Source organism: Sarcophilus harrisii, chromosome 4 (genome assembly GCF_902635505.1).
Source record: "Sarcophilus harrisii chromosome 4, mSarHar1.11, whole genome shotgun sequence".
Lineage (NCBI taxonomy): Eukaryota > Metazoa > Chordata > Mammalia > Dasyuromorphia > Dasyuridae > Sarcophilus > Sarcophilus harrisii.
The window spans coordinates 344,780,781-344,791,708 of record NC_045429.1 but is presented as its reverse complement, the minus strand read 5'-3'; the positions used below and the strand labels follow the sequence as shown (position 1 = coordinate 344,791,708).

The window sequence follows — 10,928 nt, the reverse complement described above, 5'->3', positions numbered from 1 at the left end:
TTTTGGGAAGTATCATTTTTGACATACGAATACAATTAACAGAAAATTCCAAAAATATTATTGCCAATCTATGTCCCAGCAAACTCATAAAATTGTTGTCAAAATTAAATTAGCTAATACACATTAAAGGTTTTTTTTTTATAAATTGTAAAGAGCTGAAAATTGCAAAACATAATTGTTATTGCTATTATGAATGTATTAATTAGTTGAATCCCAAATTTGAATGTGTGATCTGTGATTTCATTACTTCCATGTGTTGAAGTTTCCTTCACAAAAGCAGATCCCAACCCATATGTGACTTAAATGTATTGTAGGATCATTTATTCAAACTTAGAAGAGCTCTAATCTGATCCCATCATTTTACAGATGAGGAATTGAGACCCAGAGGGATTAAAGTAATCTCTTTTATCTACCTAAAAGTAGTAAATGGCAGAACTGGCATCCCTACGAGAACCCTTAGTTAGGTCCTAGGTATCCTCTGAGACTCTAAACAGCTAAGAGACTTGTCTGCAGTCTGGGACCTGCCAGATAGAATCATTGCATATCTGGTTCTTGAGATGTGACTTGCATAATGTTGCCAGTCTAAGTTTTGAAGATATCTTGTGGAATAGTTTTGAAGTAATCCCTCTCCCTCTCAAAAAAACAAACAAACAAACAAACTTGTACAGGTTTCACAGTGTTGTTGTGAGAATCAAATGAATGAATATATATATATATACACAAAGTGCTTCATAACCCTTGAATGTCAACCATTGTTATTGAAAGGTAGTGTAGTTCAATGATTCTGGGGTCAGAGAACTTGAGTTTGAAACCCCACTTGTTACTTGTTTGACATTCGAGGAGTAGCATGACCTTTCTACTCTGTTTCCTCACTTGTAAGGTGAATAAGCTGGACACAAATACCTCTAAGATACCTCCCAGCTTGAAATCCATGCTCCTAATATTTGAATTTCCCAACCCCACAGAGCTGCTGTAAGAAAAGCACTCTGTGTACTTCAAAGCACAATATAAATGTGAGTTATTATTATTATCTCTCATAGTGCTGCTTATCACAGTGCCAGGTACATAGCAAGTACTCAATACATACCTGATTGATTAATCTAATTAAGATTTGGTCAATAGCTACATGTTGTTACCTCTGTTTTCACATTTGGGAACAGAAATGTTCAAAAAGTCACTTTGGTCGGAAATAGCCTTACTGAATCTCAGCCTGAAAACATTCCTTTCTGATGAAGCTGTTTGGCTCCCACTTTATGAGCACAATTTTCCGAAGTGATTTGCTCATTGGCCACGCCTTTGTTGGAATGGGAACTCCACAGTGGTATTGATTTGAAAATCAAACTGCTGATTGTATAATTCCACAGGGAAGTTGTTGATGCTATCAGGCTTTCTCAGTGCATGCTGTGATTTCGAGGGAACAGGAAAGGTTAGTGGCAAAAACAGAGGCAACTCTGAAAGCTAAAGCTGTTTATTAGTTGATAAGATGCCAGGGGCAGTTTGTTGTTAAGTGGGATGATTATGGTTTAAAGGAACAATTACTAAGTAGCATGAAGGACATAATTACTTATAAAGTCATCTTGGTGTACTTACTATCCCAAAATGACGAAACAGCTACCCATACTTCTAATGGATTAATTTTTATGTTCACTTAGTCATTACCATCATTATCTTCTTCCTAACACCAAACTTTACAATCCCTGGAATCCTTTAAGACTCAGCTCAATCTCTACTCTCTAAAGAGGTTTTTTCCCATCTCCTACAGCTACCAATACCTCCCTCCCTACCCCCAAATCAGTGCTACTTTACATTTACGCTGTATTTATCTTTTATGTATCCATCTCTGTAGATGCTATCTAACCCTTAGAACTCAAGGCCCTTGAAGGTAGGAACTATTTTTCCTTTATTGCTGTTGGTTAGCTCAGTTCTTGGCACTCAGTAAGTGATTAAAAATATTTAATGATTGTTTGGGCTTAAGATTGTTAGGCTTAAGAAAGAACTCTAGCCCATGAATCCTAAGACATTTTGAAGGATTTCAAGGATCAAAATTTAGATTCCTTTGGGAACAAAAAGATAGAAAAAAGAGAACAAAGGAAAGAAAGAAAAAAAAAAACAAGAGAAAGAAAGAAGAAAAAAAAAGCAAAGGTCTGGTCACCTGGTTCTCAGTGAGGCAGCTTCTACTCACAGAAGTTTATTCTTTGTTCTCAAAGACAACCTTGACATCTGGGGTAACGTCATGACACACAAGTTGAAATGAGAGAAGGCTGCACAAAGTCACTATCCTCACTTTCTCCTTCAAAGCCGTCTGGGCTACTCCAGTGGCCAGATATAGATCAGGATATCTGGAGATGCAACCTTGCAAGATGTCTTGGAGTTCATGGGCTAGATTCTTTTTTAAGGACCATGCCTTAAACTCAAACCACTCTGGCTTTCATTGATTGGCCAACAAAAGGTGCCAGGCCAACCCTCTTGGTCTTAATTTGGGCTCTGATGGCTTCAGAGTGAATGTAAATAGAAATTATTTCTTTTTTGGCCAGAAACCCATTCCAGATACACACACACACACACAGACACACACAAACCCACACATTTTTAAAGGCCATCCTTTGGTTTCTTTCTTATTTAACTTTAATCCCCGAATGGGCAGTTGCCTTAGTCAAACTGAGACTTTTATTTTTTATTTAATAGCCTTTTATTTACAGGTTATATGTATGGGTAACTTTACAGCATTAACAATTGCCAAACCTCTTGTTCCAATTTTTTACCTCTTATCCCCCACCCCCTCCCCCAGATGGCAGGATGACCAGTATATGTTAAATGTATTAAAATATAAATTAGATACACAATAAGTATTTATGACCAAACTGTTATTTTGCTGTACAAATAGAATCAGATTCTGAAATATTGTACAATTAGCTTGTGAAGGAAATTGAAAATGCAGGTGGGCAAAAATATAGGGATTGGGAATTCAATGTAATGGTTTTTAGTCATCTCCCAGAGTTCTTTCGCTGGGCGTAGCTGGTTCAGTTCATTACTGCTCCATTGGAAATGATTTGGTTGATCTCATTGTTCAGGATGGCGAGGTCCATCAGAACTGGTCATCATCTAGTATTATTGTTAAAGTATATAATGATCTCTTGGCCCTGCTCGTTTCACTCAGCATCAGTTTGTGTAAGTCTCTCCAGGCCTTTCTGAAATCATCCTGTTGGTCATTTCTAACAGAACAATATTATTCCATAATATTCATATACCGCAATTCATTCACCCATTCTCCAACTGATGGACATCCACTCACAAACTGAGACTTTTTAATAAAGACCTTGGCTTAAAAAGGTCAAGGTCTTCAACTGCATCCAAGGCCACCTCCAATCATTTTGATCTATATTTGGCTACTGGACCCAGATGTCTCTGGAGGGGAAAGTAAGGCAGGTGACCTTACCCAGCCCTCCCTCACTTAAATCCAACTCCCTCACATGTTATGGCATTACCTCTCTGATATCATGATTGTGTTTGAAGACAAAGGACAAACAGTAACAAGAATAATGACTGCTTGAGTTAAATGAGCAAACTTCTTATTTTCTCCTTTTTTCTTTAGAGAATCCAAGCTTTTCTCATGAGTATGAAAACACACACATTAATCCTGAAATCTCTTTAAAACTTACTCCTTTCCTGAGTACCATAAAAAGCATATAACATTGTGTTTCTTACCATATTTTTGCTCTGACCTTTCATGAGTCGTTAAAAATCTTCATAACACCCAGCCCAAGTATTAAGAACCAAGTATTGGTTCTCTGATAAAATTATGAAAAAAATGTTACTTAAAATCTATTAACTAAGTAACATCTCAGCTTATCTCTGTTCATGAGAAACTGAGCTTCAAAAGTATTAATCAAAAGAAGAATCACACTCCTAAAACTCTCTTGTCTAGGACATGGTTAAAAAACTTAGGTATTTATATCATTATTATTTCTAATTAGGCATCACAAGGGGATGCCCTTAGAGAAAATGCCAAGAGGTGGTAGAACATTCCCAGCAAGGCGTTCAAGGCAACAGAGCATCTAAAATGATGATGCCTTTGAAAAGAAATCTTTGCATTATTTAAGTTCATTAACATTCAGGGGCTATTCAGATCCAAGCTCATGGGGATGATACTGAAACACAGAACTCAGGAAACACTTTGGGCTTTATTTAATAACTACCAGAATACATGAGGATCTCACTATCATAGAATTTGTTGGTGTTCTGTTATTTTTTCAGTAGGATCTGATTCTGTGATCCCATTTAAAGTTTTCTTGAAAGAAATAATGAAATGGTTTGCCATTTCCTTCTCCAGTTCATTTTTTATAGGTGAAGAACTGAGACAAACTGGGTTAAGTGACTTGCCCAGTTAGGAAGTATCTAAGGCTAGATTTGATCTCATGAAAATGAGTTTTCCTGACTCAAGGCCCAGCAGCCTATCTACTGCACTACCTAGCTGCATTCACTTAGAACAGAATTTGTCAAAAAGTGAGTTCTACTTGAACCACATTTAAAGAAATTCAATTACATATGTACCTTATATAATCTTGCCCCAACTTATGCCATCTCATAATTCCATCTCTGATATATTTTAATCAAATCTCACAAAAATGATACCAAATTTGTTGTGAAATTGTTCAGTCATTTGGCTACAATCAAATAATATGGATAAACCATGGAATTAACTTCTCTTGAAAAATCACTTTAAATGATGTATGTGTAGTTCTCTTTCTCTCTCCCCCTCCTTCTCTCTCTCTCTCTCTCTCTCTCTCTCTCTCTCTCTCTCTCTCTCTCTCTTTTCTTTGTCTCTCTCTTTCCCTCTCTGTCTGTCTCTGTCTATCTCTCTCCCTCCCCCTCTTTCTCTCTCTCTCTCTCTCTCTGTGTGTGTGTGTGTGTGTGTGTGTGTGTGTGTGTGCCTTTTATTTTGGTTAATGAGTGACATTAAACAGTACAAATGAGAGTCTGGAACTTTCATCAGACAGCATGCCAGGTTATGTGAACATTATTGAACCAACCCTCTTTGCCTCAGATGCTTATGGATGATTGACAATAAGAGCTGATGAGGGACTTTCAGAAGTGAGACAAGCCCAGAAATGAGACAGTAATATTAAAGTACTCCAGTTCTGGTCCACTGAAGGTATCTTACTATAAATGACCAGTTTTGATAAATCTCAGAGCAACCAATTCAAGTAGGAACAAGAACCTTAGATCTAGAACCTATACATTTTCTGTCTAGAACTTCAGCCTTTGAAACTTCTCAGTTTTTAGCTAACTAAAGCCATCCAGAAATTCAAATTGAGGAATGTAGGACTGTAGTTCAATGGAAACTGGAAAAGAAATTATAAATTCATATTTACCCATGTAATTTGTACCTTGCATATATGTGCATATGTTCATTGATGTATGTGCTAATCACTACAAGTTTTGAGTAAACCATTATTTTCCCATTTCTTTGTGTTTAGCTGCTTTTGTACTAATATCATGCAATGTATTTTACAAGCCTGTTAACTGTACATGGTTTTGTTACTTGTTTATTTGTGTATATGCTGTTTTTTTCCACTTTTTTTGTTATTCTAGAGATGTCATTATTTCTCTATCTTTGTTTCCCTGTTATATGCATTTGCTTGTATTCTCTATATCCCTCCCTTGCTGTGATATTTACATGTAATATTTCTTGCATGTAATTTAGGCCTGAAGTTACTATAGTAGCTTTTTAAGCTTTACATTGTTATATTTATTATTGATGTATTTTTGCTGCGAAAAGCACCTGAAGATGATTATCTGGGATGCTGGGTTAAGTGTGGATATTTATTTTGATGTACTGATATGCAATTACAGATGTCAAGTGGACCATAGTTGATTTTTTTAAGAAACTGTAAAAATCCTTATTCTAGGTAAGAATATAATGTCACTTGTGAGGGATATTGGCAAGAAGTTGAAGTGAAAGCTGGAAGCTTTCCAAGAAAGGCCTATCACAAATTCTGGGAATTTATCTGAGGTATGAATGGTAGATCAGGAAACTACTATTCAAATCTAGCATCAGACACGTAACTTAAGTGCCTTATATAGTATGATGTCAATAATAGATAATCAATAAATTATATCAATAGATAGTCAATAAATGTTTATTGACTGATCACCCCTGTCTGCCTCCGTTTTTTCAATTGTGCAGTGGGGATAATATCATCTACTTCTCAGATATAAGGCTCAAATGACATAACACATGTAGTAGGTTACAGTACCTAAACTCTAGAGAACAAGTTAAGAACTGAGTATAAACAAAGAGGTTCAAATCCTAGAAGCATAAATGAGTTTCAGTTCCAGGTTCAGCCCAGTCTGAAACCCACAAAAGAAAACTCAGGGCAGGAATCTCAGATCAAAAGAAAAACTGTAGTTCTGTTGCTCAGAATCAGCAAAGCTTCCCAGTGGCTTGACAGTGGCGGAATCCAGTAACAGTCTGTTGTTGCTCAGGACCCAAATCCAGGTCAGGAATTTGCAGAGCTAAGACCAAGGTGATAGTAATCAGATTTTGGATCTAACCATACCAATTTGGGAACATTGAAAGTTTGCATGTTCCCAGCTTGAGCTGGCTCAGATAACCTGGAACAGAGAGCTTAATCCTCCCCCTCACATATGTCTTTTCTCCCCAAAGAAAATGGGAGAAGCAGTGGTCTTCCTGCAACTTTGTGCCTAAATCACACTAATAGCTTAGATTTGCCCCTAATCAAATTACCTCATCTATTTGATTCTAAATATGTGCCAAATTGCTGTTTCCTAGTGTTTCCTACATGACTAACTTATTTTTATGCTTTATTTCTTGCTCCATGGATACAAAATGCATACTCTGTTGTATAAATTTTGTAGGCATCTTGTCACTGTTTCAGTTTATCTCACATTCTCCCCCCAATCACCTTCGAATGTTATCATTTCAGGAAGCAAAAGTAATAAATTGAAGTGAAGCATCTTGTTAAAAAGTAGTTTTATTTGGATAAACAAATAAATAGATTCTCCCCTCAGAAGTTATTGGGGAACTCCAATGCATTTTCTATAAGGGACAGAATAAAAACCTAAGATATAAGTGGGCAGCAACCCAACCCCCAGATCCCTTTTACTATTATATTTTAAGTGGTATAACTGATATGAGTTACTTGTATCTATAGTCTGCATTGTGGCAATTAAAAAAAAAAACAACTTTGGAGAAGATATACTGATAGGCAGATCATACCTGATGTTGCAAACAGGCCTGACTTGAATAGTTAATTCTTTATGGGTGAAGAATCACAAATGGGATAGAAGCATGAAATCCTATCCCCCAAAATTATGAATAATTGTGTTACATTTTGCAAATTTTAAATTATACCCTAACTTGTTTGATTTGAGTCTGTGTAGAATGGACTGTATGAATGGAGCAGCATATTAGGAGTTGTAAAAATAAACAATGGCATTGTTACATTCTCTTTGGGCCTCCAAATCCATCATTATTGCATCAATTCAATCGCATTTAATATGGTGAAATGAAATAAGAATTAAGGGAAAATGTATTCACTGAAAATCTTTTTTGGGGTACTTAGAAAAATATTCTAAAAAATTTTGCTTTTTTCCATTTCACTTAAGATTTAAGTAGATTTAAGCTATGAATGATTTAAGAAAATGACTCAGATATACTTTATGTGTCCTTACAAATACATTTCCTCCATAAATAAAATGATAGAACCAATGTTCTCTCAGGAACTTTGTACTCAAGCCACACCAATAGTTAAGTCTATCTTTCATCAAATTACTTTATTTCTTTTACTAGATTTGTGATTTTCATTTGAATAAGGAAGTTTTGTAAATATTCTTTCTTTGTAATCTGTAGTTTGAGAAAATTGTCTAAGGCCACTGAAACCTTAAATATCATGCTCAGTATCACACATTAAGTATGTGTTAGAAGTAAAACTGCTTTCCATCTGATATAACATGCTCTTGTTTCTTGAACACAGTAGATGCTTAATCAGTATTTTTGATTGAATTGATAAATATTAGGCATTCAATAAATACTTCTTTTAAGTGTAATCATATTGGAGAAACAAGGTGTGTTAGAAGGGTACAAGATAATTGTCAAATTTAATCAGAAATTGATTTCGTGAGCTTACAATTGGAAATTCAGTAACCAAGCATAAGAGGAGGCAACATGTAAAAAAAATACCACTTAAAGACATTTTGAGTGACACAGAATCAGGTATGGGATTTTAGCTTCTCTGATCATTTTAACTTTGACCTCTGATCAAAAGGTCATGAATAAAAGGAGAGCAGACTTATTCTGACTGAGTTTAGAGTTAATTATGCAGTTAAAACTCTTGCTGAATTCATGGCCCAGAGGAAATAAAGATAACAATTTGTAGAAATCTTATTACCTCAAGAGCATACATAGAAAAGAAAGCAGATGAGACACTGCTTAATGTTCCTTATAACTAAATGTATCTATTCTGCTAACCCTCTCTCATGGGTGTATGAAAAGGGTTGACTTTTAAATTAAAAAGGCTGAAGAATGTTCTTTTTCTGTGAAAGAAGAAAATAAAATGTTCATTTTCAAAATCATTGCTTGCTGCTATATTCCATATTGCCCAGATAAATTAAGTGGGTGTCACAATGCACAGGTAAGCTGGAAAGAGTCTTTGTATCTGTAGTTTCTGCGCCAAGAGACTGTTGGCTTCATTTCTATGCATCTCTTGCTTATTTCATGTGCATTTCTATATAATGAGAATGGGAAAAGATCAATAGATATGTTATGGATAGAGAAACTGAGTTGACTCAGAACTAAGCTTTCCTTTTCTGACATTGATAGGTACCACAGAGATCCAGAAAAGGACAGAACTCAGTTTCTTCTCTATAAAATGAATTTGTTGGACTAACAAATGTTTAACTGGTAAATGTATAATAACCAGCCCCCTCCCAAAAAAAAGTATTCATGGCATACTTTTAAGATTAATCTAGATTATTAACATTTTCCCCATCATTTAAGTCTGGGCAATCAACTGTTATGAATGAGAAACCCTGACAGAGTTTCTGGGTAATTAATAATCAATTTATTAGTTAGACTAGCTGGCAGTCCATGAATTGATGGACAGTGGTTTCTCTCAGTAATTAAAGACAACTAATGGAGACATGGAATGCTGTAGATGTTTTTGTAAAAGGAACGCATTTGACAAGTGAAAATCAACTTTGATGAGAGGAGATGGGGTACAAATCTTAAGTTCCTGCGGCTGAGAATGTGCCTTCATCCTTAGACTCAGCTATCTCTAGCAATCCAGATTACTCTGGTAGGTTTTCTTCTTCATGAATGTTGAAAACTTTCTTTATATATATTTGGAAAAACAAAATACTATTGAGAAACACAAACAGAATTAATCACCATGGGGTCATCAAACAACTTTCAAGGTATGTTATATTGATGAGGGGAGCCCCAAAACTCTTTCTCTTTCTCTCTCTGACTTTGGTAATGAGCACTTGAAGTTCCTTGGAAGAGAAATTCTCTTTGAATCCAAAGAGAGACCCACCCCAGGGAACCAAGATAAGATGGTTTATCTTGATGGGACTAGTTGAAGTAATTTCATTTAGCCAGAAATCTAGATTTTTTTTGACCCCTATTGTTGGCTTGAAACCACTCCCAGTAAGTGGTCTCATCTAGGCCTGGGAGCAGTGACAGCATTGAGGGAATCTCATTCGATTTAAACTTCTGTCTCAGATTTCTATTATAAAAAGAGCCAATTTTAAGCTCAGTCCTTGCAGAGGACCTAACATGCTATGCCATGCCAAGGAACCCTCTGCCTGCTGAAATGATATTCTCTTTCAATGTTACCCTCTCTTTATCTTCCCCACCTATTTCCTTAACAAAACTTTATACCTCTGTACTGCCACTAAGGAATTCAGTCTTTCTATTCATGCATAGCAAAGGCTGAATTCCCAATGCCAATAATAAACTTCTTTTTATCAGTCTAGCTTTTTGGGTTCGTAAATTCCTTTATGAAGGACCTCTACACTGCCAAAAGGGGGTTCCCACAACTCCCTACCCTGCATCAAATCCTAAAGGGGATTTGGGGGAGCCAAACCTCTTCATTTGGTTCCCTGAATCCCAAACTTGCCACTAATCTCATCATTTAACTCCCTGACTACAAGGAACCCTACATCATCATTTGGTTCCCTGGATCTAATCTCATCAATATGACTTCAAGCTTTGAATAGGAAATACTTTGTAAGGAATACAGCCTTTAAGGCAATATTTTGCTCTACTGAAATAAATATGATGTTAAAAACCATCAATAAACAATAAGAACAAATTTGTAATATGTTCAGATCATGAAAGATTGTTGTTTGTCCTTCATTATGGAAGAAGACCCATAACATGAAGAAGATGATGTCATGACATGTAAGTGAATTGGGTTAAAATGAAGGACTGGGCAAGGTCACCTGCCTCACTTTCCCCTCCAGAGCCATCTGGGTACAGTGGCCAGATAAAGATCAGGATGACTGGAAATAGCCCTGGAGGCAGTGGGAGACGTTGGCCTTTTTAAGCTCAGGACTTCAACAGGTCTCAGTTTCACTGAGGGTGCACCCATTCAGTGATTAAAGCCAGGTAACAATTGAGGCAAAGAATCTTCTCTTTTACCAAGTCCAAAAAAAAGTCTAAATAAATAAATATATGAATCGGGGAGTGGAAGACCCTCAGGGTTTCTGACGAAAGCAGAAATGGTAGCTATTTACATTCAATCTGAGTCAATCAGAATCCAAACAATGACCAAATGGGGCTTGGCCTGGGATCTATTGATGGCCTCGCAATGAGAACCAGATTGGTTTTGATTTAAGGCATGGTCCTTAAGAAATCTAGATTATTAACATTTTCCCCATCATTTAAGTCTGGGCAATCAATTGTT

General features: G+C 36.2%; 1 long non-coding RNA gene across 1 annotated transcript in view; it reads left to right on the top strand.

The window, feature by feature from the left end:
• The first annotated feature begins 1,365 nt into the window (after window positions 1–1,365).
• LOC116423320 overlaps window positions 1,366–10,928 on the top strand; it is a 29,368-nt gene continuing 19,805 nt past the window's right edge. The window contains exons 1-2 of the long non-coding RNA XR_004233875.1: window positions 1,366–1,426; window positions 1,847–1,882. This is a non-coding gene — a long non-coding RNA (uncharacterized LOC116423320). The remainder of the gene's footprint in view (window positions 1,427–1,846; window positions 1,883–10,928) is intronic.